We start from the raw sequence: 26,792 nt of genomic DNA on the forward strand, positions 1-26,792 counted from the left end.
GACCAAAATGATGAGTTGCACTGACTGGTTTATGAACGTCTATTCATTTAGCGTTTTAATGACCATGTTTGCACACTGATTGGTGTAAAAAAATAAAATAAAACTAAATAATAATAATCTAGCACACCTGTGCAGGTTTGACATGACATGACAGGTAGCTGTCTTGTGGGTGGTGCTGAATCCTGTTAAATGACGTGAGGGTCTCATGCCTATACACAAGGGTGTGTCATTGCTGTTGCTTGACCATGCATTGGTATCTGTGGTCAGTGAATGATAAAAACAAAATTTACCATCCATTGATGGATGGGAAATCCGCCATGAGGCATTTGTTTTTAGAAACTGCTGCTCACAACCAATGTTGCAATGGAGTGTCTCCATCTGCTGGTGGTATTGGAAAGGCATTAGTGCTATGACAGGGTCTGAAGAAGAAGAAGAAGAAGAAGAAGAAGAAGACGGAAAAAAATATATATAAAAAGAAAAAGAGAGAGAGAGAGAGAGACTGACTTAGTGAGCGAGTGAGTGAGAGAGTGAGAGTGAGTGAGAGTGAATGAGTGAGTGAGTGATTGAGTGAGTGAGTGAGTGAGTGAGAACAAATGAGTTAAAGCAAGTGAGTGAGAGAGATCGAATGAATGAAAGTCTGAATGACAGAAAGAAAAAAGGATGAAGAAAGAAGCATGAAGAAAAAAAAATGTATATGGAGTTGCTGACATGAGTGCAATCTACAAAGCCGTTGAGGCTGATCCTCATGGGAGGATTATTGCACCAGGACCCTTAGCACTTTTAAAATGCCATTCAATGCCACGGGCTAGATGTAAACTGCAGATGACCATGTTGTGGTAGTTACCATGGATACCCAAGTGATGTGTGAGCTAACACATAGGCCCAACAGATTCCAAGAAGGCCAGAATCACCAGCGGCACCACCATCGATTGTCAGGTCACCCGGATTCAGCAAATACCAGAGTCCAAAATGATGCAGGTTTATACTGTTAATTTTCAGTTTATCGTTACAGTTGGTGTTATTCCATGTCGGAAGGGACGCAGCTACAGCCAGTGGGGTAACTAGAGACAGGCAGGCAGCTATGTGCAACAAAGGTAGGCGTGTTGTTTTCATATGCAGATCTGAAATATTGTCTTATATGCAAGAGGAGGAGTGATGGGGGTTCAGGCAAAAGCCAGGCTATGGATTGCATTGCTAAATGCTCCATCAGAGTGCAATGGTCGCCTGTCCTTTTTTTAAGTGATGATGTGGGTTTAGCCTGTGCTGTATGTATGTATGGGTGGCTGACTGCCACCCACCCAGAGAGTGTATGGGAGGCTGGTTGGCTGCCAGCCTTCCTTCCATTCCTATGAGTAATGTGAGTGCTCATGAAGGGGACATGGTTGGGTCCACCCCTTTCCCGGTTATCCCCTCTAGGCCTTTTGGCTTAGATCAAGTGTAAAAAAAGAAAGGATCTTGCGACAGATCGCATCCTGAGGCACGTTTTTTTTTGTGTGAATACTTGCACTTGGGTGACTTGTGAGCACATACTGATACATACGTTCCCTATCTGGGGACCATAAATTAAATGGATTTTTGAGAAAGGGAGCTGATTTGGAAGCTTGCTTCTGTCGCCCTATGCATTGACCCGATGTGGCAGTATATTCGGGTAGTGAACAGTGCACCACCCCATTCCAGTGTTAAACAAGAAAGATTCTCATTTAATCCTCCGTGGGTGAGAATTTGAGTTTGAGAATTGGAGACCAAAATGATGAGTTGCACTGACTGGTTTATGAACGTCTATTCATTTAGCGTTTTAATGACCATGTTTGCACACTGATTGGTGTAAAAAAATAAAATAAAACTAAATAATAATAATCTAGCACACCTGTGCAGGTTTGACATGACATGACAGGTAGCTGTCTTGTGGGTGGTGCTGAATCCTGTTAAATGACGTGAGGGTCTCATGCCTATACACAAGGGTGTGTCATTGCTGTTGCTTGACCATGCATTGGTATCTGTGGTCAGTGAATGATAAAAACAAAATTTACCATCCATTGATGGATGGGAAATCCGCCATGAGGCATTTGTTTTTAGAAACTGCTGCTCACAACCAATGTTGCAATGGAGTGTCTCCATCTGCTGGTGGTATTGGAAAGGCATTAGTGCTATGACAGGGTCTGAAGAAGAAGAAGAAGAAGAAGAAGAAGAAGAAGACGGAAAAAAATATATATAAAAAGAAAAAGAGAGAGAGAGAGAGAGAGACTGACTTAGTGAGCGAGTGAGTGAGAGAGTGAGAGTGAGTGAGAGTGAATGAGTGAGTGAGTGATTGAGTGAGTGAGTGAGTGAGAACAAATGAGTTAAAGCAAGTGAGTGAGAGAGATCGAATGAATGAAAGTCTGAATGACAGAAAGAAAAAAGGATGAAGAAAGAAGCATGAAGAAAAAAAAATGTATATGGAGTTGCTGACATGAGTGCAATCTACAAAGCCGTTGAGGCTGATCCTCATGGGAGGATTATTGCACCAGGACCCTTAGCACTTTTAAAATGCCATTCAATGCCACGGGCTAGATGTAAACTGCAGATGACCATGTTGTGGTAGTTACCATGGATACCCAAGTGATGTGTGAGCTAACACATAGGCCCAACAGATTCCAAGAAGGCCAGAATCACCAGCGGCACCACCATCGATTGTCAGGTCACCCGGATTCAGCAAATACCAGAGTCCAAAATGATGCAGGTTTATACTGTTAATTTTCAGTTTATCGTTACAGTTGGTGTTATTCCATGTCGGAAGGGACGCAGCTACAGCCAGTGGGGTAACTAGAGACAGGCAGGCAGCTATGTGCAACAAAGGTAGGCGTGTTGTTTTCATATGCAGATCTGAAATATTGTCTTATATGCAAGAGGAGGAGTGATGGGGGTTCAGGCAAAAGCCAGGCTATGGATTGCATTGCTAAATGCTCCATCAGAGTGCAATGGTCGCCTGTCCTTTTTTTAAGTGATGATGTGGGTTTAGCCTGTGCTGTATGTATGTATGGGTGGCTGACTGCCACCCACCCAGAGAGTGTATGGGAGGCTGGTTGGCTGCCAGCCTTCCTTCCATTCCTATGAGTAATGTGAGTGCTCATGAAGGGGACATGGTTGGGTCCACCCCTTTCCCGGTTATCCCCTCTAGGCCTTTTGGCTTAGATCAAGTGTAAAAAAAGAAAGGATCTTGCGACAGATCGCATCCTGAGGCACGTTTTTTTTTGTGTGAATACTTGCACTTGGGTGACTTGTGAGCACATACTGATACATACGTTCCCTATCTGGGGACCATAAATTAAATGGATTTTTGAGAAAGGGAGCTGATTTGGAAGCTTGCTTCTGTCGCCCTATGCATTGACCCGATGTGGCAGTATATTCGGGTAGTGAACAGTGCACCACCCCATTCCAGTGTTAAACAAGAAAGATTCTCATTTAATCCTCCGTGGGTGAGAATTTGAGTTTGAGAATTGGAGACCAAAATGATGAGTTGCACTGACTGGTTTATGAACGTCTATTCATTTAGCGTTTTAATGACCATGTTTGCACACTGATTGGTGTAAAAAAATAAAATAAAACTAAATAATAATAATCTAGCACACCTGTGCAGGTTTGACATGACATGACAGGTAGCTGTCTTGTGGGTGGTGCTGAATCCTGTTAAATGACGTGAGGGTCTCATGCCTATACACAAGGGTGTGTCATTGCTGTTGCTTGACCATGCATTGGTATCTGTGGTCAGTGAATGATAAAAACAAAATTTACCATCCATTGATGGATGGGAAATCCGCCATGAGGCATTTGTTTTTAGAAACTGCTGCTCACAACCAATGTTGCAATGGAGTGTCTCCATCTGCTGGTGGTATTGGAAAGGCATTAGTGCTATGACAGGGTCTGAAGAAGAAGAAGAAGAAGAAGAAGAAGAAGACGGAAAAAAATATATATAAAAAGAAAAAGAGAGAGAGAGAGAGAGAGACTGACTTAGTGAGCGAGTGAGTGAGAGAGTGAGAGTGAGTGAGAGTGAATGAGTGAGTGATTGAGTGAGTGAGTGAGTGAGAACAAATGAGTTAAAGCAAGTGAGTGAGAGAGATCGAATGAATGAAAGTCTGAATGACAGAAAGAAAAAAGGATGAAGAAAGAAGCATGAAGAAAAAAAAATGTATATGGAGTTGCTGACATGAGTGCAATCTACAAAGCCGTTGAGGCTGATCCTCATGGGAGGATTATTGCACCAGGACCCTTAGCACTTTTAAAATGCCATTCAATGCCACGGGCTAGATGTAAACTGCAGATGACCATGTTGTGGTAGTTACCATGGATACCCAAGTGATGTGTGAGCTAACACATAGGCCCAACAGATTCCAAGAAGGCCAGAATCACCAGCGGCACCACCATCGATTGTCAGGTCACCCGGATTCAGCAAATACCAGAGTCCAAAATGATGCAGGTTTATACTGTTAATTTTCAGTTTATCGTTACAGTTGGTGTTATTCCATGTCGGAAGGGACGCAGCTACAGCCAGTGGGGTAACTAGAGACAGGCAGGCAGCTATGTGCAACAAAGGTAGGCGTGTTGTTTTCATATGCAGATCTGAAATATTGTCTTATATGCAAGAGGAGGAGTGATGGGGGTTCAGGCAAAAGCCAGGCTATGGATTGCATTGCTAAATGCTCCATCAGAGTGCAATGGTCGCCTGTCCTTTTTTTAAGTGATGATGTGGGTTTAGCCTGTGCTGTATGTATGTATGGGTGGCTGACTGCCACCCACCCAGAGAGTGTATGGGAGGCTGGTTGGCTGCCAGCCTTCCTTCCATTCCTATGAGTAATGTGAGTGCTCATGAAGGGGACATGGTTGGGTCCACCCCTTTCCCGGTTATCCCCTCTAGGCCTTTTGGCTTAGATCAAGTGTAAAAAAAGAAAGGATCTTGCGACAGATCGCATCCTGAGGCACGTTTTTTTTTGTGTGAATACTTGCACTTGGGTGACTTGTGAGCACATACTGATACATACGTTCCCTATCTGGGGACCATAAATTAAATGGATTTTTGAGAAAGGGAGCTGATTTGGAAGCTTGCTTCTGTCGCCCTATGCATTGACCCGATGTGGCAGTATATTCGGGTAGTGAACAGTGCACCACCCCATTCCAGTGTTAAACAAGAAAGATTCTCATTTAATCCTCCGTGGGTGAGAATTTGAGTTTGAGAATTGGAGACCAAAATGATGAGTTGCACTGACTGGTTTATGAACGTCTATTCATTTAGCGTTTTAATGACCATGTTTGCACACTGATTGGTGTAAAAAAATAAAATAAAACTAAATAATAATAATCTAGCACACCTGTGCAGGTTTGACATGACATGACAGGTAGCTGTCTTGTGGGTGGTGCTGAATCCTGTTAAATGACGTGAGGGTCTCATGCCTATACACAAGGGTGTGTCATTGCTGTTGCTTGACCATGCATTGGTATCTGTGGTCAGTGAATGATAAAAACAAAATTTACCATCCATTGATGGATGGGAAATCCGCCATGAGGCATTTGTTTTTAGAAACTGCTGCTCACAACCAATGTTGCAATGGAGTGTCTCCATCTGCTGGTGGTATTGGAAAGGCATTAGTGCTATGACAGGGTCTGAAGAAGAAGAAGAAGAAGAAGACGGAAAAAAATATATATAAAAAGAAAAAGAGAGAGAGAGAGAGAGAGAGACTGACTTAGTGAGCGAGTGAGTGAGAGAGTGAGAGTGAGTGAGAGTGAATGAGTGAGTGAGTGATTGAGTGAGTGAGTGAGTGAGAACAAATGAGTTAAAGCAAGTGAGTGAGAGAGATCGAATGAATGAAAGTCTGAATGACAGAAAGAAAAAAGGATGAAGAAAGAAGCATGAAGAAAAAAAAATGTATATGGAGTTGCTGACATGAGTGCAATCTACAAAGCCGTTGAGGCTGATCCTCATGGGAGGATTATTGCACCAGGACCCTTAGCACTTTTAAAATGCCATTCAATGCCACGGGCTAGATGTAAACTGCAGATGACCATGTTGTGGTAGTTACCATGGATACCCAAGTGATGTGTGAGCTAACACATAGGCCCAACAGATTCCAAGAAGGCCAGAATCACCAGCGGCACCACCATCGATTGTCAGGTCACCCGGATTCAGCAAATACCAGAGTCCAAAATGATGCAGGTTTATACTGTTAATTTTCAGTTTATCGTTACAGTTGGTGTTATTCCATGTCGGAAGGGACGCAGCTACAGCCAGTGGGGTAACTAGAGACAGGCAGGCAGCTATGTGCAACAAAGGTAGGCGTGTTGTTTTCATATGCAGATCTGAAATATTGTCTTATATGCAAGAGGAGGAGTGATGGGGGTTCAGGCAAAAGCCAGGCTATGGATTGCATTGCTAAATGCTCCATCAGAGTGCAATGGTCGCCTGTCCTTTTTTTAAGTGATGATGTGGGTTTAGCCTGTGCTGTATGTATGTATGGGTGGCTGACTGCCACCCACCCAGAGAGTGTATGGGAGGCTGGTTGGCTGCCAGCCTTCCTTCCATTCCTATGAGTAATGTGAGTGCTCATGAAGGGGACATGGTTGGGTCCACCCCTTTCCCGGTTATCCCCTCTAGGCCTTTTGGCTTAGATCAAGTGTAAAAAAAGAAAGGATCTTGCGACAGATCGCATCCTGAGGCACGTTTTTTTTTGTGTGAATACTTGCACTTGGGTGACTTGTGAGCACATACTGATACATACGTTCCCTATCTGGGGACCATAAATTAAATGGATTTTTGAGAAAGGGAGCTGATTTGGAAGCTTGCTTCTGTCGCCCTATGCATTGACCCGATGTGGCAGTATATTCGGGTAGTGAACAGTGCACCACCCCATTCCAGTGTTAAACAAGAAAGATTCTCATTTAATCCTCCGTGGGTGAGAATTTGAGTTTGAGAATTGGAGACCAAAATGATGAGTTGCACTGACTGGTTTATGAACGTCTATTCATTTAGCGTTTTAATGACCATGTTTGCACACTGATTGGTGTAAAAAAATAAAATAAAACTAAATAATAATAATCTAGCACACCTGTGCAGGTTTGACATGACATGACAGGTAGCTGTCTTGTGGGTGGTGCTGAATCCTGTTAAATGACGTGAGGGTCTCATGCCTATACACAAGGGTGTGTCATTGCTGTTGCTTGACCATGCATTGGTATCTGTGGTCAGTGAATGATAAAAACAAAATTTACCATCCATTGATGGATGGGAAATCCGCCATGAGGCATTTGTTTTTAGAAACTGCTGCTCACAACCAATGTTGCAATGGAGTGTCTCCATCTGCTGGTGGTATTGGAAAGGCATTAGTGCTATGACAGGGTCTGAAGAAGAAGAAGAAGAAGAAGAAGAAGACGGAAAAAAATATATATAAAAAGAAAAAGAGAGAGAGAGAGAGAGACTGACTTAGTGAGCGAGTGAGTGAGAGAGTGAGAGTGAGTGAGAGTGAATGAGTGAGTGAGTGATTGAGTGAGTGAGTGAGTGAGTGAGAACAAATGAGTTAAAGCAAGTGAGTGAGAGAGATCGAATGAATGAAAGTCTGAATGACAGAAAGAAAAAAGGATGAAGAAAGAAGCATGAAGAAAAAAAAATGTATATGGAGTTGCTGACATGAGTGCAATCTACAAAGCCGTTGAGGCTGATCCTCATGGGAGGATTATTGCACCAGGACCCTTAGCACTTTTAAAATGCCATTCAATGCCACGGGCTAGATGTAAACTGCAGATGACCATGTTGTGGTAGTTACCATGGATACCCAAGTGATGTGTGAGCTAACACATAGGCCCAACAGATTCCAAGAAGGCCAGAATCACCAGCGGCACCACCATCGATTGTCAGGTCACCCGGATTCAGCAAATACCAGAGTCCAAAATGATGCAGGTTTATACTGTTAATTTTCAGTTTATCGTTACAGTTGGTGTTATTCCATGTCGGAAGGGACGCAGCTACAGCCAGTGGGGTAACTAGAGACAGGCAGGCAGCTATGTGCAACAAAGGTAGGCGTGTTGTTTTCATATGCAGATCTGAAATATTGTCTTATATGCAAGAGGAGGAGTGATGGGGGTTCAGGCAAAAGCCAGGCTATGGATTGCATTGCTAAATGCTCCATCAGAGTGCAATGGTCGCCTGTCCTTTTTTTAAGTGATGATGTGGGTTTAGCCTGTGCTGTATGTATGTATGGGTGGCTGACTGCCACCCACCCAGAGAGTGTATGGGAGGCTGGTTGGCTGCCAGCCTTCCTTCCATTCCTATGAGTAATGTGAGTGCTCATGAAGGGGACATGGTTGGGTCCACCCCTTTCCCGGTTATCCCCTCTAGGCCTTTTGGCTTAGATCAAGTGTAAAAAAAGAAAGGATCTTGCGACAGATCGCATCCTGAGGCACGTTTTTTTTTGTGTGAATACTTGCACTTGGGTGACTTGTGAGCACATACTGATACATACGTTCCCTATCTGGGGACCATAAATTAAATGGATTTTTGAGAAAGGGAGCTGATTTGGAAGCTTGCTTCTGTCGCCCTATGCATTGACCCGATGTGGCAGTATATTCGGGTAGTGAACAGTGCACCACCCCATTCCAGTGTTAAACAAGAAAGATTCTCATTTAATCCTCCGTGGGTGAGAATTTGAGTTTGAGAATTGGAGACCAAAATGATGAGTTGCACTGACTGGTTTATGAACGTCTATTCATTTAGCGTTTTAATGACCATGTTTGCACACTGATTGGTGTAAAAAAATAAAATAAAACTAAATAATAATAATCTAGCACACCTGTGCAGGTTTGACATGACATGACAGGTAGCTGTCTTGTGGGTGGTGCTGAATCCTGTTAAATGATGTGAGGGTCTCATGCCTATACACAAGGGTGTGTCATTGCTGTTGCTTGACCATGCATTGGTATCTGTGGTCAGTGAATGATAAAAACAAAATTTACCATCCATTGATGGATGGGAAATCCGCCATGAGGCATTTGTTTTTAGAAACTGCTGCTCACAACCAATGTTGCAATGGAGTGTCTCCATCTGCTGGTGGTATTGGAAAGGCATTAGTGCTATGACAGGGTCTGAAGAAGAAGAAGAAGAAGAAGAAGAAGAAGACGGAAAAAAATATATATAAAAAGAAAAAGAGAGAGAGAGAGAGAGAGACTGACTTAGTGAGCGAGTGAGTGAGAGAGTGAGAGTGAGTGAGAGTGAATGAGTGAGTGAGTGATTGAGTGAGTGAGTGAGTGAGTGAGAACAAATGAGTTAAAGCAAATGAGTGAGAGAGATCGAATGAATGAAAGTCTGAATGACAGAAAGAAAAAAGGATGAAGAAAGAAGCATGAAGAAAAAAAAATGTATATGGAGTTGCTGACATGAGTGCAATCTACAAAGCCGTTGAGGCTGATCCTCATGGGAGGATTATTGCACCAGGACCCTTAGCACTTTTAAAATGCCATTCAATGCCACGGGCTAGATGTAAACTGCAGATGACCATGTTGTGGTAGTTACCATGGATACCCAAGTGATGTGTGAGCTAACACATAGGCCCAACAGATTCCAAGAAGGCCAGAATCACCAGCGGCACCACCATCGATTGTCAGGTCACCCGGATTCAGCAAATACCAGAGTCCAAAATGATGCAGGTTTATACTGTTAATTTTCAGTTTATCGTTACAGTTGGTGTTATTCCATGTCGGAAGGGACGCAGCTACAGCCAGTGGGGTAACTAGAGACAGGCAGGCAGCTATGTGCAACAAAGGTAGGCGTGTTGTTTTCATATGCAGATCTGAAATATTGTCTTATATGCAAGAGGAGGAGTGATGGGGGTTCAGGCAAAAGCCAGGCTATGGATTGCATTGCTAAATGCTCCATCAGAGTGCAATGGTCGCCTGTCCTTTTTTTAAGTGATGATGTGGGTTTAGCCTGTGCTGTATGTATGTATGGGTGGCTGACTGCCACCCACCCAGAGAGTGTATGGGAGGCTGGTTGGCTGCCAGCCTTCCTTCCATTCCTATGAGTAATGTGAGTGCTCATGAAGGGGACATGGTTGGGTCCACCCCTTTCCCGGTTATCCCCTCTAGGCCTTTTGGCTTAGATCAAGTGTAAAAAAAGAAAGGATCTTGCGACAGATCGCATCCTGAGGCACGTTTTTTTTTTGTGTGAATACTTGCACTTGGGTGACTTGTGAGCACATACTGATACATACGTTCCCTATCTGGGGACCATAAATTAAATGGATTTTTGAGAAAGGGAGCTGATTTGGAAGCTTGCTTCTGTCGCCCTATGCATTGACCCGATGTGGCAGTATATTCGGGTAGTGAACAGTGCACCACCCCATTCCAGTGTTAAACAAGAAAGATTCTCATTTAATCCTCCGTGGGTGAGAATTTGAGTTTGAGAATTGGAGACCAAAATGATGAGTTGCACTGACTGGTTTATGAACGTCTATTCATTTAGCGTTTTAATGACCATGTTTGCACACTGATTGGTGTAAAAAAATAAAATAAAACTAAATAATAATAATCTAGCACACCTGTGCAGGTTTGACATGACATGACAGGTAGCTGTCTTGTGGGTGGTGCTGAATCCTGTTAAATGACGTGAGGGTCTCATGCCTATACACAAGGGTGTGTCATTGCTGTTGCTTGACCATGCATTGGTATCTGTGGTCAGTGAATGATAAAAACAAAATTTACCATCCATTGATGGATGGGAAATCCGCCATGAGGCATTTGTTTTTAGAAACTGCTGCTCACAACCAATGTTGCAATGGAGTGTCTCCATCTGCTGGTGGTATTGGAAAGGCATTAGTGCTATGACAGGGTCTGAAGAAGAAGAAGAAGAAGAAGAAGAAGAAGACGGAAAAAAATATATATAAAAAGAAAAAGAGAGAGAGAGAGAGAGAGACTGACTTAGTGAGCGAGTGAGTGAGAGAGTGAGAGTGAGTGAGAGTGAATGAGTGAGTGAGTGATTGAGTGAGTGAGTGAGTGAGAACAAATGAGTTAAAGCAAATGAGTGAGAGAGATCGAATGAATGAAAGTCTGAATGACAGAAAGAAAAAAGGATGAAGAAAGAAGCATGAAGAAAAAAAAATGTATATGGAGTTGCTGACATGAGTGCAATCTACAAAGCCGTTGAGGCTGATCCTCATGGGAGGATTATTGCACCAGGACCCTTAGCACTTTTAAAATGCCATTCAATGCCACGGGCTAGATGTAAACTGCAGATGACCATGTTGTGGTAGTTACCATGGATACCCAAGTGATGTGTGAGCTAACACATAGGCCCAACAGATTCCAAGAAGGCCAGAATCACCAGCGGCACCACCATCGATTGTCAGGTCACCCGGATTCAGCAAATACCAGAGTCCAAAATGATGCAGGTTTATACTGTTAATTTTCAGTTTATCGTTACAGTTGGTGTTATTCCATGTCGGAAGGGACGCAGCTACAGCCAGTGGGGTAACTAGAGACAGGCAGGCAGCTATGTGCAACAAAGGTAGGCGTGTTGTTTTCATATGCAGATCTGAAATATTGTCTTATATGCAAGAGGAGGAGTGATGGGGGTTCAGGCAAAAGCCAGGCTATGGATTGCATTGCTAAATGCTCCATCAGAGTGCAATGGTCGCCTGTCCTTTTTTTAAGTGATGATGTGGGTTTAGCCTGTGCTGTATGTATGTATGGGTGGCTGACTGCCACCCACCCAGAGAGTGTATGGGAGGCTGGTTGGCTGCCAGCCTTCCTTCCATTCCTATGAGTAATGTGAGTGCTCATGAAGGGGACATGGTTGGGTCCACCCCTTTCCCGGTTATCCCCTCTAGGCCTTTTGGCTTAGATCAAGTGTAAAAAAAGAAAGGATCTTGCGACAGATCGCATCCTGAGGCACGTTTTTTTTGTGTGAATACTTGCACTTGGGTGACTTGTGAGCACATACTGATACATACGTTCCCTATCTGGGGACCATAAATTAAATGGATTTTTGAGAAAGGGAGCTGATTTGGAAGCTTGCTTCTGTCGCCCTATGCATTGACCCGATGTGGCAGTATATTCGGGTAGTGAACAGTGCACCACCCCATTCCAGTGTTAAACAAGAAAGATTCTCATTTAATCCTCCGTGGGTGAGAATTTGAGTTTGAGAATTGGAGACCAAAATGATGAGTTGCACTGACTGGTTTATGAACGTCTATTCATTTAGCGTTTTAATGACCATGTTTGCACACTGATTGGTGTAAAAAAATAAAATAAAACTAAATAATAATAATCTAGCACACCTGTGCAGGTTTGACATGACATGACAGGTAGCTGTCTTGTGGGTGGTGCTGAATCCTGTTAAATGACGTGAGGGTCTCATGCCTATACACAAGGGTGTGTCATTGCTGTTGCTTGACCATGCATTGGTATCTGTGGTCAGTGAATGATAAAAACAAAATTTACCATCCATTGATGGATGGGAAATCCGCCATGAGGCATTTGTTTTTAGAAACTGCTGCTCACAACCAATGTTGCAATGGAGTGTCTCCATCTGCTGGTGGTATTGGAAAGGCATTAGTGCTATGACAGGGTCTGAAGAAGAAGAAGAAGAAGAAGAAGAAGACGGAAAAAAATATATATAAAAAGAAAAAGAGAGAGAGAGAGAGAGAGACTGACTTAGTGAGCGAGTGAGTGAGAGAGTGAGAGTGAGTGAGAGTGAATGAGTGAGTGAGTGATTGAGTGAGTGAGTGAGTGAGTGAGAACAAATGAGTTAAAGCAAGTGAGTGAGAGAGATCGAATGAATGAAAGTCTGAATGACAGAAAGAAAAAAGGATGAAGAAAGAAGCATGAAGAAAAAAAAATGTATATGGAGTTGCTGACATGAGTGCAATCTACAAAGCCGTTGAGGCTGATCCTCATGGGAGGATTATTGCACCAGGACCCTTAGCACTTTTAAAATGCCATTCAATGCCACGGGCTAGATGTAAACTGCAGATGACCATGTTGTGGTAGTTACCATGGATACCCAAGTGATGTGTGAGCTAACACATAGGCCCAACAGATTCCAAGAAGGCCAGAATCACCAGCGGCACCACCATCGATTGTCAGGTCACCCGGATTCAGCAAATACCAGAGTCCAAAATGATGCAGGTTTATACTGTTAATTTTCAGTTTATCGTTACAGTTGGTGTTATTCCATGTCGGAAGGGACGCAGCTACAGCCAGTGGGGTAACTAGAGACAGGCAGGCAGCTATGTGCAACAAAGGTAGGCGTGTTGTTTTCATATGCAGATCTGAAATATTGTCTTATATGCAAGAGGAGGAGTGATGGGGGTTCAGGCAAAAGCCAGGCTATGGATTGCATTGCTAAATGCTCCATCAGAGTGCAATGGTCGCCTGTCCTTTTTTTAAGTGATGATGTGGGTTTAGCCTGTGCTGTATGTATGTATGGGTGGCTGACTGCCACCCACCCAGAGAGTGTATGGGAGGCTGGTTGGCTGCCAGCCTTCCTTCCATTCCTATGAGTAATGTGAGTGCTCATGAAGGGGACATGGTTGGGTCCACCCCTTTCCCGGTTATCCCCTCTAGGCCTTTTGGCTTAGATCAAGTGTAAAAAAAGAAAGGATCTTGCGACAGATCGCATCCTGAGGCACGTTTTTTTTTGTGTGAATACTTGCACTTGGGTGACTTGTGAGCACATACTGATACATACGTTCCCTATCTGGGGACCATAAATTAAATGGATTTTTGAGAAAGGGAGCTGATTTGGAAGCTTGCTTCTGTCGCCCTATGCATTGACCCGATGTGGCAGTATATTCGGGTAGTGAACAGTGCACCACCCCATTCCAGTGTTAAACAAGAAAGATTCTCATTTAATCCTCCGTGGGTGAGAATTTGAGTTTGAGAATTGGAGACCAAAATGATGAGTTGCACTGACTGGTTTATGAACGTCTATTCATTTAGCGTTTTAATGACCATGTTTGCACACTGATTGGTGTAAAAAAATAAAATAAAACTAAATAATAATAATCTAGCACACCTGTGCAGGTTTGACATGACATGACAGGTAGCTGTCTTGTGGGTGGTGCTGAATCCTGTTAAATGACGTGAGGGTCTCATGCCTATACACAAGGGTGTGTCATTGCTGTTGCTTGACCATGCATTGGTATCTGTGGTCAGTGAATGATAAAAACAAAATTTACCATCCATTGATGGATGGGAAATCCGCCATGAGGCATTTGTTTTTAGAAACTGCTGCTCACAACCAATGTTGCAATGGAGTGTCTCCATCTGCTGGTGGTATTGGAAAGGCATTAGTGCTATGACAGGGTCTGAAGAAGAAGAAGAAGAAGAAGAAGACGGAAAAAAATATATATAAAAAGAAAAAGAGAGAGAGAGAGAGAGAGAGACTGACTTAGTGAGCGAGTGAGTGAGAGAGTGAGAGTGAGTGAGAGTGAATGAGTGAGTGAGTGATTGAGTGAGTGAGTGAGTGAGTGAGTGAGAACAAATGAGTTAAAGCAAGTGAGTGAGAGAGATCGAATGAATGAAAGTCTGAATGACAGAAAGAAAAAAGGATGAAGAAAGAAGCATGAAGAAAAAAAAATGTATATGGAGTTGCTGACATGAGTGCAATCTACAAAGCCGTTGAGGCTGATCCTCATGGGAGGATTATTGCACCAGGACCCTTAGCACTTTTAAAATGCCATTCAATGCCACGGGCTAGATGTAAACTGCAGATGACCATGTTGTGGTAGTTACCATGGATACCCAAGTGATGTGTGAGCTAACACATAGGCCCAACAGATTCCAAGAAGGCCAGAATCACCAGCGGCACCACCATCGATTGTCAGGTCACCCGGATTCAGCAAATACCAGAGTCCAAAATGATGCAGGTTTATACTGTTAATTTTCAGTTTATCGTTACAGTTGGTGTTATTCCATGTCGGAAGGGACGCAGCTACAGCCAGTGGGGTAACTAGAGACAGGCAGGCAGCTATGTGCAACAAAGGTAGGCGTGTTGTTTTCATATGCAGATCTGAAATATTGTCTTATATGCAAGAGGAGGAGTGATGGGGGTTCAGGCAAAAGCCAGGCTATGGATTGCATTGATAAATGCTCCATCAGAGTGCAATGGTCGCCTGTCCTTTTTTTAAGTGATGATGTGGGTTTAGCCTGTGCTGTATGTATGTATGGGTGGCTGACTGCCACCCACCCAGAGAGTGTATGGGAGGCTGGTTGGCTGCCAGCCTTCCTTCCATTCCTATGAGTAATGTGAGTGCTCATGAAGGGGACATGGTTGGGTCCACCCCTTTCCCGGTTATCCCCTCTAGGCCTTTTGGCTTAGATCAAGTGTAAAAAAAGAAAGGATCTTGCGACAGATCGCATCCTGAGGCACGTTTTTTTTTGTGTGAATACTTGCACTTGGGTGACTTGTGAGCACATACTGATACATACGTTCCCTATCTGGGGACCATAAATTAAATGGATTTTTGAGAAAGGGAGCTGATTTGGAAGCTTGCTTCTGTCGCCCTATGCATTGACCCGATGTGGCAGTATATTCGGGTAGTGAACAGTGCACCACCCCATTCCAGTGTTAAACAAGAAAGATTCTCATTTAATCCTCCGTGGGTGAGAATTTGAGTTTGAGAATTGGAGACCAAAATGATGAGTTGCACTGACTGGTTTATGAACGTCTATTCATTTAGCGTTTTAATGACCATGTTTGCACACTGATTGGTGTAAAAAAATAAAATAAAACTAAATAATAATAATCTAGCACACCTGTGCAGGTTTGACATGACATGACAGGTAGCTGTCTTGTGGGTGGTGCTGAATCCTGTTAAATGACGTGAGGGTCTCATGCCTATACACAAGGGTGTGTCATTGCTGTTGCTTGACCATGCATTGGTATCTGTGGTCAGTGAATGATAAAAACAAAATTTACCATCCATTGATGGATGGGAAATCCGCCATGAGGCATTTGTTTTTAGAAACTGCTGCTCACAACCAATGTTGCAATGGAGTGTCTCCATCTGCTGGTGGTATTGGAAAGGCATTAGTGCTATGACAGGGTCTGAAGAAGAAGAAGAAGAAGAAGAAGAAGAAGAAGACGGAAAAAAATATATATAAAAAGAAAAAGAGAGAGAGAGAGAGAGAGACTGACTTAGTGAGCGAGTGAGTGAGAGAGTGAGAGTGAGTGAGAGTGAATGAGTGAGTGAGTGATTGAGTGAGTGAGTGAGAACAAATGAGTTAAAGCAAGTGAGTGAGAGAGATCGAATGAATGAAAGTCTGAATGACAGAAAGAAAAAAGGATGAAGAAAGAAGCATGAAGAAAAAAAAATGTATATGGAGTTGCTGACATGAGTGCAATCTACAAAGCCGTTGAGGCTGATCCTCATGGGAGGATTATTGCACCAGGACCCTTAGCACTTTTAAAATGCCATTCAATGCCACGGGCTAGATGTAAACTGCAGATGACCATGTTGTGGTAGTTACCATGGATACCCAAGTGATGTGTGAGCTAACACATAGGCCCAACAGATTCCAAGAAGGCCAGAATCACCAGCGGCACCACCATCGATTGTCAGGTCACCCGGATTCAGCAAATACCAGAGTCCAAAATGATGCAGGTTTATACTGTTAATTTTCAGTTTATCGTTACAGTTGGTGTTATTCCATGTCGGAAGGGACGCAGCTACAGCCAGTGGGGTAACTAGAGACAGGCAGGCAGCTATGTGCAACAAAGGTAGGCGTGTTGTTTTCATATGCAGATCTGAAATATTGTCTTATATGCAAGAGGAGGAGTGATGGGGGTTCAGGCAAAAGCCAGGCTATGGATTGCATTGCTAAATGCTCCATCAGAGTGCAATGGTCGCCTGTCCTTTTTTTAAGTGATGATGTGGGTTTAGCCTGTGCTGTATGTATGTATGGGTGGCTGACTGCCATCCACCCAGAGAGTGTATGGGAGGCTGGTTGGCTGCCAGCCTTCCTTCCATTCCTATGAGTAATGTGAGTGCTCATGAAGGGGACATGGTTGGGTCCACCCCTTTCCCGGTTATCCCCTCTAGGCCTTTTGGCTTAGATCAAGTGTAAAAAAAAGAAAGGATCTTGCGACAGATCGCATCCTGAGGCACGTTTTTTTTTTGTGTGAATACTTGCACTTGGGTGACTTGTGAGCACATACTGATACATACGTTCCCTATCTGGGGACCATAAATTAAATGGATTTTTGAGAAAGGGAGCTGATTTGGAAGCTTGCTTCTGTCGCCCTATGCATTGACCCGATGTGGCAGTATATTCGGGTAGTGAACAGTGCACCACCCCATTCCAGTGTTAAACAAGAAAGATTCTCATTTAATCCTCCGTGGGTGAGAATTTGAGTTTGAGAATTGGAGACCAAAATGATGAGTTGCACTGACTGGTTTATGAACGTCTATTCATTTAGCGTTTTAATGACCATGTTTGCACACTGATTGGTGTAAAAAAATAAAATAAAACTAAATAATAATAATCTAGCACACCTGTGCAGGTTTGACATGACATGACAGGTAGCTGTCTTGTGGGTGGTGCTGAATCCTGTTAAATGACGTGAGGGTCTCATGCCTATACACAAGGGTGTGTCATTGCTGTTGCTTGACCATGCATTGGTATCTGTGGTCAGTGAATGATAAAAACAAAATTTACCATCCATTGATGGATGGGAAATCCGCCATGAGGCATTTGTTTTTAGAAACTGCTGCTCACAACCAATGTTGCAATGGAGTGTCTCCATCTGCTGGTGGTATTGGAAAGGCATTAGTGCTATGACAGGGTCTGAAGAAGAAGAAGAAGAAGAAGAAGACGGAAAAAAATATATATAAAAAGAAAAAGAGAGAGAGAGAGAGAGAGACTGACTTAGTGAGCGAGTGAGTGAGAGAGTGAGAGTGAGTGAGAGTGAATGAATGAGTGAGTGAGTGATTGAGTGAGTGAGTGAGTGAGAACAAATGAGTTAAAGCAAGTGAGTGAGAGAGATCGAATGAATGAAAGTCTGAATGACAGAAAGAAAAAAGGATGAAGAAAGAAGCATGAAGAAAAAAAAATGTATATGGAGTTGCTGACATGAGTGCAATCTACAAAGCCGTTGAGGCTGATCCTCATGGGAGGATTATTGCACCAGGACCCTTAGCACTTTTAAAATGCCATTCAATGCCACGGGCTAGATGTAAACTGCAGATGACCATGTTGTGGTAGTTACCATGGATACCCAAGTGATGTGTGAGCTAACACATAGGCCCAACAGATTCCAAGAAGGCCAGAATCACCAGCGGCACCACCATCGATTGTCAGGTCACCCGGATTCAGCAAATACCAGAGTCCAAAATGATGCAGGTTTATACTGTTAATTTTCAGTTTATCGTTACAGTTGGTGTTATTCCATGTCTGAAGGGACGCAGCTACAGCCAGTGGGGTAACTAGAGACAGGCAGGCAGCTATGTGCAACAAAGGTAGGCATGTTGTTTTCATATGCAGATCTGAAATATTGTCTTATATGCAAGAGGAGGAGTGATGGGGGTTCAGGCAAAAGCCAGGCTATGGATTGCATTGCTAAATGCTCCATCAGAGTGCAATGGTCGCCTGTCCTTTTTTTAAGTGATGATGTGGGTTTAGCCTGTGCTGTATGTATGTATGGGTGGCTGACTGCCACCCACCCAGAGAGTGTATGGGAGGCTGGTTGGCTGCCAGCCTTCCTTCCATTCCTATGAGTAATGTGAGTGCTCATGAAGGGGACATGGTTGGGTCCACCCCTTTCCCGGTTATCCCCTCTAGGCCTTTTGGCTTAGATCAAGTGTAAAAAAAGAAAGGATCTTGCGACAGATCGCATCCTGAGGCACGTTTTTTTTTGTGTGAATACTTGCACTTGGGTGACTTGTGAGCACATACTGATACATACGTTCCCTATCTGGGGACCATAAATTAAATGGATTTTTGAGAAAGGGAGCTGATTTGGAAGCTTGCTTCTGTCGCCCGATGTGGCAGTATATTCGGGTAGTGAACAGTGCACCACCCCATTCCAGTGTTAAACAAGAAAGATTCTCATTTAATCCTCCGTGGGTGAGAATTTGAGTTTGAGAATTGGAGACCAAAATGATGAGTTGCACTGACTGGTTTATGAACGTCTATTCATTTAGCGTTTTAATGACCATGTTTGCACACTGATTGGTGTAAAAAAATAAAATAAAACTAAATAATAATAATCTAGCACACCTGTGCAGGTTTGACATGACATGACAGGTAGCTGTCTTGTGGGTGGTGCTGAATCCTGTTAAATGACGTGAGGGTCTCATGCCTATACACAAGGGTGTGTCATTGCTGTTGCTTGACCATGCATTGGTATCTGTGGTCAGTGAATGATAAAAACAAAATTTACCATCCATTGATGGATGGGAAATCCGCCATGAGGCATTTGTTTTTAGAAACTGCTGCTCACAACCAATGTTGCAATGGAGTGTCTCCATCTGCTGGTGGTATTGGAAAGGCATTAGTGCTATGACAGGGTCTGAAGAAGAAGAAGAAGAAGAAGAAGAAGACGGAAAAAAATATATATAAAAAGAAAAAGAGAGAGAGAGAGAGAGAGACTGACTTAGTGAGCGAGTGAGTGAGAGAGTGAGAGTGAGTGAGAGTGAATGAATGAGTGAGTGAGTGATTGAGTGAGTGAGTGAGTGAGTGAGAACAAATGAGTTAAAGCAAGTGAGTGAGAGAGATCGAATGAATGAAAGTCTGAATGACAGAAAGAAAAAAGGATGAAGAAAGAAGCATGAAGAAAAAAAAATGTATATGGAGTTGCTGACATGAGTGCAATCTACAAAGCCGTTGAGGCTGATCCTCATGGGAGGATTATTGCACCAGGACCCTTAGCACTTTTAAAATGCCATTCAATGCCACGGGCTAGATGTAAACTGCAGATGACCATGTTGTGGTAGTTACCATGGATACCCAAGTGATGTGTGAGCTAACACATAGGCCCAACAGATTCCAAGAAGGCCAGAATCACCAGCGGCACCACCATCGATTGTCAGGTCACCCGGATTCAGCAAATACCAGAGTCCAAAATGATGCAGGTTTATACTGTTAATTTTCAGTTTATCATTACAGTTGGTGTTATTCCATGTCGGAAGGGACGCAGCTACAGCCAGTGGGGTAACTAGAGACAGGCTGGCAGCTATGTGCAACAAAGGTAGGCATGTTGTTTTCATATGCAGATCTGAAATATTGTCTTATATGCAAGAGGAGGAGTGATGGGGGTTCAGGCAAAAGCCAGGCTATGGATTGCATTGCTAAATGCTCCATCAGAGTGCAATGGTCGCCTGTCCTTTTTTTAAGTGATGATGTGGGTTTAGCCTGTGCTGTATGTATGTATGGGTGGCTGACTGCCACCCACCCAGAGAGTGTATGGGAGGCTGGTTGGCTGCCAGCCTTCCTTCCATTCCTATGAGTAATGTGAGTGCTCATGAAGGGGACATGGTTGGGTCCACCCCTTTCCCGGTTATCCCCTCTAGGCCTTTTGGCTTAGATCAAGTGTAAAAAAAGAAAGGATCTTGCGACAGATCGCATCCTGAGGCACGTTTTTTTTTTGTGTGAATACTTGCACTTGGGTGACTTGTGAGCACATACTGATACATACGTTCCCTATCTGGGGACCATAAATTAAATGGATTTTTGAGAAAGGGAGCTGATTTGGAAGCTTGCTTCTGTCGCCCTATGCATTGACCCGATGTGGCAGTATATTCGGGTAGTGAACAGTGCACCACCCCATTCCAGTGTTAAACAAGAAAGATTCTCATTTAATCCTCCGTGGGTGAGAATTTGAGTTTGAGAATTGGAGACCAAAATGATGAGTTGCACTGACTGGTTTATGAACGTCTATTCATTTAGCGTTTTAATGACCATGTTTGCACACTGATTGGTGTAAAAAAATAAAATAAAACTAAATAATAATAATCTAGCACACCTGTGCAGGTTTGACATGACATGACAGGTAGCTGTCTTGTGGGTGGTGCTGAATCCTGTTAAATGACGTGAGGGTCTCATGCCTATACACAAGGGTGTGTCATTGCTGTTGCTTGACCATGCATTGGTATCTGTGGTCAGTGAATGATAAAAACAAAATTTACCATCCATTGATGGATGGGAAATCCGCCATGAGGCATTTGTTTTTAGAAACTGCTGCTCACAACCAATGTTGCAATGGAGTGTCTCCATCTGCTGGTGGTATTGGAAAGGCATTAGTGCTATGACAGGGTCTGAAGAAGAAGAAGAAGAAGAAGAAGAAGACGGAAAAAAATATATATAAAAAGAAAAAGAGAGAGAGAGAGAGAGAGACTGACTTAGTGAGCGAGTGAGTGAGAGAGTGAGAGTGAGTGAGAGTGAATGAGTGAGTGAGTGATTGAGTGAGTGAGTGAGTGAGAACAAATGAGTTAAAGCAAGTGAGTGAGAGAGATCGAATGAATGAAAGTCTGAATGACAGAAAGAAAAAAGGATGAAGAAAGAAGCATGAAGAAAAAAAAATGTATATGGAGTTGCTGACATGAGTGCAATCTACAAAGCCGTTGAGGCTGATCCTCATGGGAGGATTATTGCACCAGGACCCTTAGCACTTTTAAAATGCCATTCAATGCCACGGGCTAGATGTAAACTGCAGATGACCATGTTGTGGTAGTTACCATGGATACCCAAGTGATGTGTGAGCTAACACATAGGCCCAACAGATTCCAAGAAGGCCAGAATCACCAGCGGCACCACCATCGATTGTCAGGTCACCCGGATTCAGCAAATACCAGAGTCCAAAATGATGCAGGTTTATACTGTTAATTTTCAGTTTATCGTTACAGTTGGTGTTATTCCATGTCGGAAGGGACGCAGCTACAGCCAGTGGGGTAACTAGAGACAGGCAGGCAGCTATGTGCAACAAAGGTAGGCGTGTTGTTTTCATATGCAGATCTGAAATATTGTCTTATATGCAAGAGGAGGAGTGATGGGGGTTCAGGCAAAAGCCAGGCTATGGATTGCATTGCTAAATGCTCCATCAGAGTGCAATGGTCGCCTGTCCTTTTTTTAAGTGATGATGTGGGTTTAGCCTGTGCTGTATGTATGTATGGGTGGCTGACTGCCACCCACCCAGAGAGTGTATGGGAGGCTGGTTGGCTGCCAGCCTTCCTTCCATTCCTATGAGTAATGTGAGTGCTCATGAAGGGGACATGGTTGGGTCCACCCCTTTCCCGGTTATCCCCTCTAGGCCTTTTGGCTTAGATCAAGTGTAAAAAAAGAAAGGATCTTGCGACAGATCGCATCCTGAGGCACGTTTTTTTTTTGTGTGAATACTTGCACTTGGGTGACTTGTGAGCACATACTGATACATACGTTCCCTATCTGGGGACCATAAATTAAATGGATTTTTGAGAAAGGGAGCTGATTTGGAAGTTTGCTTCTGTCGCCCTATGCATTGACCCGATGTGGCAGTATATTCGGGTAGTGAACAGTGCACCACCCCATTCCAGTGTTAAACAAGAAAGATTCTCATTTAATCCTCCGTGGGTGAGAATTTGAGTTTGAGAATTGGAGACCAAAATGATGAGTTGCACTGACTGGTTTATGAACGTCTATTCATTTAGCGTTTTAATGACCATGTTTGCACACTGATTGGTGTAAAAAAATAAAATAAAACTAAATAATAATAATCTAGCACACCTGTGCAGGTTTGACATGACATGACAGGTAGCTGTCTTGTGGGTGGTGCTGAATCCTGTTAAATGACGTGAGGGTCTCATGCCTATACACAAGGGTGTGTCATTGCTGTTGCTTGACCATGCATTGGTATCTGTGGTCAGTGAATGATAAAAACAAAATTTACCATCCATTGATGGATGGGAAATCCGCCATGAGGCATTTGTTTTTAGAAACTGCTGCTCACAACCAATGTTGCAATGGAGTGTCTCCATCTGCTGGTGGTATTGGAAAGGCATTAGTGCTATGACAGGGTCTGAAGAAGAAGAAGAAGAAGAAGACGGAAAAAAATATATATAAAAAGAAAAAGAGAGAGAGAGAGAGAGAGACTGACTTAGTGAGCGAGTGAGTGAGAGAGTGAGAGTGAGTGAGAGTGAATGAGTGAGTGAGTGATTGAGTGAGTGAGTGAGTGAGAACAAATGAGTTAAAGCAAGTGAGTGAGAGAGATCGAATGAATGAAAGTCTGAATGACAGAAAGAAAAAAGGATGAAGAAAGAAGCATGAAGAAAAAAAAATGTATATGGAGTTGCTGACATGAGTGCAATCTACAAAGCCGTTGAGGCTGATCCTCATGGGAGGATTATTGCACCAGGACCCTTAGCACTTTTAAAATGCCATTCAATGCCACGGGCTAGATGTAAACTGCAGATGACCATGTTGTGGTAGTTACCATGGATACCCAAGTGATGTGTGAGCTAACACATAGGCCCAACAGATTCCAAGAAGGCCAGAATCACCAGCGGCACCACCATCGATTGTCAGGTCACCCGGATTCAGCAAATACCAGAGTCCAAAATGATGCAGGTTTATACTGTTAATTTTCAGTTTATCGTTACAGTTGGTGTTATTCCATGTCGGAAGGGACGCAGCTACAGCCAGTGGGGTAACTAGAGACAGGCAGGCAGCTATGTGCAACAAAGGTAGGCGTGTTGTTTTCATATGCAGATCTGAAATATTGTCTTATATGCAAGAGGAGGAGTGATGGGGGTTCAGGCAAAAGCCAGGCTATGGATTGCATTGCTAAATGCTCCATCAGAGTGCAATGGTCGCCTGTCCTTTTTTTAAGTGATGATGTGGGTTTAGCCTGTGCTGTATGTATGTATGGGTGGCTGACTGCCACCCACCCAGAGAGTGTATGGGAGGCTGGTTGGCTGCCAGCCTTCCTTCCATTCCTATGAGTAATGTGAGTGCTCATGAAGGGGACATGGTTGGGTCCACCCCTTTCCCGGTTATCCCCTCTAGGCCTTTTGGCTTAGATCAAGTGTAAAAAAAGAAAGGATCTTGCGACAGATCGCATCCTGAGGCACGTTTTTTTTGTGTGAATACTTGCACTTGGGTGACTTGTGAGCACATACTGATACATACGTTCCCTATCTGGGGACCATAAATTAAATGGATTTTTGAGAAAGGGAGCTGATTTGGAAGCTTGCTTCTGTCGCCCTATGCATTGACCCGATGTGGCAGTATATTCGGGTAGTGAACAGTGCACCACCCCATTCCAGTGTTAAACAAGAAAGATTCTCATTTAATCCTCCGTGGGTGAGAATTTGAGTTTGAGAATTGGAGACCAAAATGATGAGTTGCACTGACTGGTTTATGAACGTCTATTCATTTAGCGTTTTAATGACCATGTTTGCACACTGATTGGTGTAAAAAAATAAAATAAAACTAAATAATAATAATCTAGCACACCTGTGCAGGTTTGACATGACATGACAGGTAGCTGTCTTGTGGGTGGTGCTGAATCCTGTTAAATGACGTGAGGGTCTCATGCCTATACACAAGGGTGTGTCATTGCTGTTGCTTGACCATGCATTGGTATCTGTGGTCAGTGAATGATAAAAACAAAATTTACCATCCATTGATGGATGGGAAATCCGCCATGAGGCATTTGTTTTTAGAAACTGCTGCTCACAACCAATGTTGCAATGGAGTGTCTCCATCTGCTGGTGGTATTGGAAAGGCATTAGTGCTATGACAGGGTCTGAAGAAGAAGAAGAAGAAGAAGACGGAAAAAAATATATATAAAAAGAAAAAGAGAGAGAGAGAGAGAGAGACTGACTTAGTGAGCGAGTGAGTGAGAGAGTGAGAGTGAGTGAGAGTGAATGAATGAGTGAGTGAGTGATTGAGTGAGTGAGTGAGTGAGTGAGAACAAATGAGTTAAAGCAAGTGAGTGAGAGAGATCGAATGAATGAAAGTCTGAATGACAGAAAGAAAAAAGGATGAAGAAAGAAGCATGAAGAAAAAAAAATGTATATGGAGTTGCTGACATGAGTGCAATCTACAAAGCCGTTGAGGCTGATCCTCATGGGAGGATTATTGCACCAGGACCCTTAGCACTTTTAAAATGCCATTCAATGCCACGGGCTAGATGTAAACTGCAGATGACCATGTTGTGGTAGTTACCATGGATACCCAAGTGATGTGTGAGCTAACACATAGGCCCAACAGATTCCAAGAAGGCCAGAATCACCAGCGGCACCACCATCGATTGTCAGGTCACCCGGATTCAGCAAATACCAGAGTCCAAAATGATGCAGGTTTATACTGTTAATTTTCAGTTTATCGTTACAGTTGGTGTTATTCCATGTCGGAAGGGACGCAGCTACAGCCAGTGGGGTAACTAGAGACAGGCAGGCAGCTATGTGCAACAAAGGTAGGCGTGTTGTTTTCATATGCAGATCTGAAATATTGTCTTATATGCAAGAGGAGGAGTGATGGGGGTTCAGGCAAAAGCCAGGCTATGGATTGCATTGCTAAATGCTCCATCAGAGTGCAATGGTCGCCTGTCCTTTTTTTAAGTGATGATGTGGGTTTAGCCTGTGCTGTATGTATGTATGGGTGGCTGACTGCCACCCACCCAGAGAGTGTATGGGAGGCTGGTTGGCTGCCAGCCTTCCTTCCATTCCTATGAGTAATGTGAGTGCTCATGAAGGGGACATGGTTGGGTCCACCCCTTTCCCGGTTATCCCCTCTAGGCCTTTTGGCTTAGATCAAGTGTAAAAAAAGAAAGGATCTTGCGACAGATCGCATCCTGAGGCACGTTTTTTTTTGTGTGAATACTTGCACTTGGGTGACTTGTGAGCACATACTGATACATACGTTCCCTATCTGGGGACCATAAATTAAATGGATTTTTGAGAAAGGGAGCTGATTTGGAAGCTTGCTTCTGTCGCCCTATGCATTGACCCGATGTGGCAGTATATTCGGGTAGTGAACAGTGCACCACCCCATTCCAGTGTTAAACAAGAAAGATTCTCATTTAATCCTCCGTGGGTGAGAATTTGAGTTTGAGAATTGGAGACCAAAATGATGAGTTGCACTGACTGGTTTATGAACGTCTATTCATTTAGCGTTTTAATGACCATGTTTGCACACTGATTGGTGTAAAAAAATAAAATAAAACTAAATAATAATAATCTAGCACACCTGTGCAGGTTTGACATGACATGACAGGTAGCTGTCTTGTGGGTGGTGCTGAATCCTGTTAAATGACGTGAGGGTCTCATGCCTATACACAAGGGTGTGTCATTGCTGTTGCTTGACCATGCATTGGTATCTGTGGTCAGTGAATGATAAAAACAAAATTTACCATCCATTGATGGATGGGAAATCCGCCATGAGGCATTTGTTTTTAGAAACTGCTGCTCACAACCAATGTTGCAATGGAGTGTCTCCATCTGCTGGTGGTATTGGAAAGGCATTAGTGCTATGACAGGGTCTGAAGAAGAAGAAGAAGACGGAAAAAAATATATATAAAAAGAAAAAGAGAGAGAGAGAGAGAGAGAGACTGACTTAGTGAGCGAGTGAGTGAGAGAGTGAGAGTGAGTGAGAGTGAATGAGTGAGTGAGTGATTGAGTGAGTGAGTGAGTGAGTGAGAACAAATGAGTTAAAGCAAGTGAGTGAGAGAGATCGAATGAATGAAAGTCTGAATGACAGAAAGAAAAAAGGATGAAGAAAGAAGCATGAAGAAAAAAAAATGTATATGGAGTTGCTGACATGAGTGCAATCTACAAAGCCGTTGAGGCTGATCCTCATGGGAG

General features: G+C 43.3%; 15 pseudogenes; all 15 read left to right on the forward strand.

Annotated features, from left to right (window-relative positions):
- Nucleotides 1-1,405: 1,405 nt before the first annotated feature.
- On the forward strand, nucleotides 1,406-1,669 carry LOC130288915 (U2 spliceosomal RNA; annotated as a pseudogene).
- A 1,477-nt stretch (nucleotides 1,670-3,146) lies between these two features.
- On the forward strand, nucleotides 3,147-3,410 carry LOC130288916 (U2 spliceosomal RNA; annotated as a pseudogene).
- Nucleotides 3,411-4,880: 1,470 nt separating this feature from the next.
- Nucleotides 4,881-5,144, forward strand: LOC130288918 (U2 spliceosomal RNA; annotated as a pseudogene).
- Nucleotides 5,145-6,611: 1,467 nt separating this feature from the next.
- Nucleotides 6,612-6,875, forward strand: LOC130288919 (U2 spliceosomal RNA; annotated as a pseudogene).
- A 1,473-nt stretch (nucleotides 6,876-8,348) lies between these two features.
- LOC130288921 (U2 spliceosomal RNA) lies at nucleotides 8,349-8,612 on the forward strand (annotated as a pseudogene).
- Nucleotides 8,613-10,090: 1,478 nt separating this feature from the next.
- On the forward strand, nucleotides 10,091-10,355 carry LOC130289110 (U2 spliceosomal RNA; annotated as a pseudogene).
- A 1,474-nt stretch (nucleotides 10,356-11,829) lies between these two features.
- Nucleotides 11,830-12,092, forward strand: LOC130288799 (U2 spliceosomal RNA; annotated as a pseudogene).
- Nucleotides 12,093-13,567: 1,475 nt separating this feature from the next.
- On the forward strand, nucleotides 13,568-13,831 carry LOC130288922 (U2 spliceosomal RNA; annotated as a pseudogene).
- Nucleotides 13,832-15,309: 1,478 nt separating this feature from the next.
- On the forward strand, nucleotides 15,310-15,573 carry LOC130288923 (U2 spliceosomal RNA; annotated as a pseudogene).
- A 1,473-nt stretch (nucleotides 15,574-17,046) lies between these two features.
- On the forward strand, nucleotides 17,047-17,312 carry LOC130289242 (U2 spliceosomal RNA; annotated as a pseudogene).
- Nucleotides 17,313-18,784: 1,472 nt separating this feature from the next.
- On the forward strand, nucleotides 18,785-19,038 carry LOC130290094 (U2 spliceosomal RNA; annotated as a pseudogene).
- A 1,476-nt stretch (nucleotides 19,039-20,514) lies between these two features.
- LOC130289111 (U2 spliceosomal RNA) lies at nucleotides 20,515-20,779 on the forward strand (annotated as a pseudogene).
- A 1,471-nt stretch (nucleotides 20,780-22,250) lies between these two features.
- On the forward strand, nucleotides 22,251-22,515 carry LOC130289772 (U2 spliceosomal RNA; annotated as a pseudogene).
- A 1,465-nt stretch (nucleotides 22,516-23,980) lies between these two features.
- On the forward strand, nucleotides 23,981-24,243 carry LOC130288800 (U2 spliceosomal RNA; annotated as a pseudogene).
- Nucleotides 24,244-25,716: 1,473 nt separating this feature from the next.
- Nucleotides 25,717-25,980, forward strand: LOC130288924 (U2 spliceosomal RNA; annotated as a pseudogene).
- The last annotated feature ends 812 nt before the right edge of the window (nucleotides 25,981-26,792 follow it).

The sequence above is a fragment of the Hyla sarda genome, chromosome 8 (genome assembly GCF_029499605.1).
Source record: "Hyla sarda isolate aHylSar1 chromosome 8, aHylSar1.hap1, whole genome shotgun sequence".
Taxonomy (NCBI): Eukaryota; Metazoa; Chordata; class Amphibia; order Anura; family Hylidae; genus Hyla; species Hyla sarda.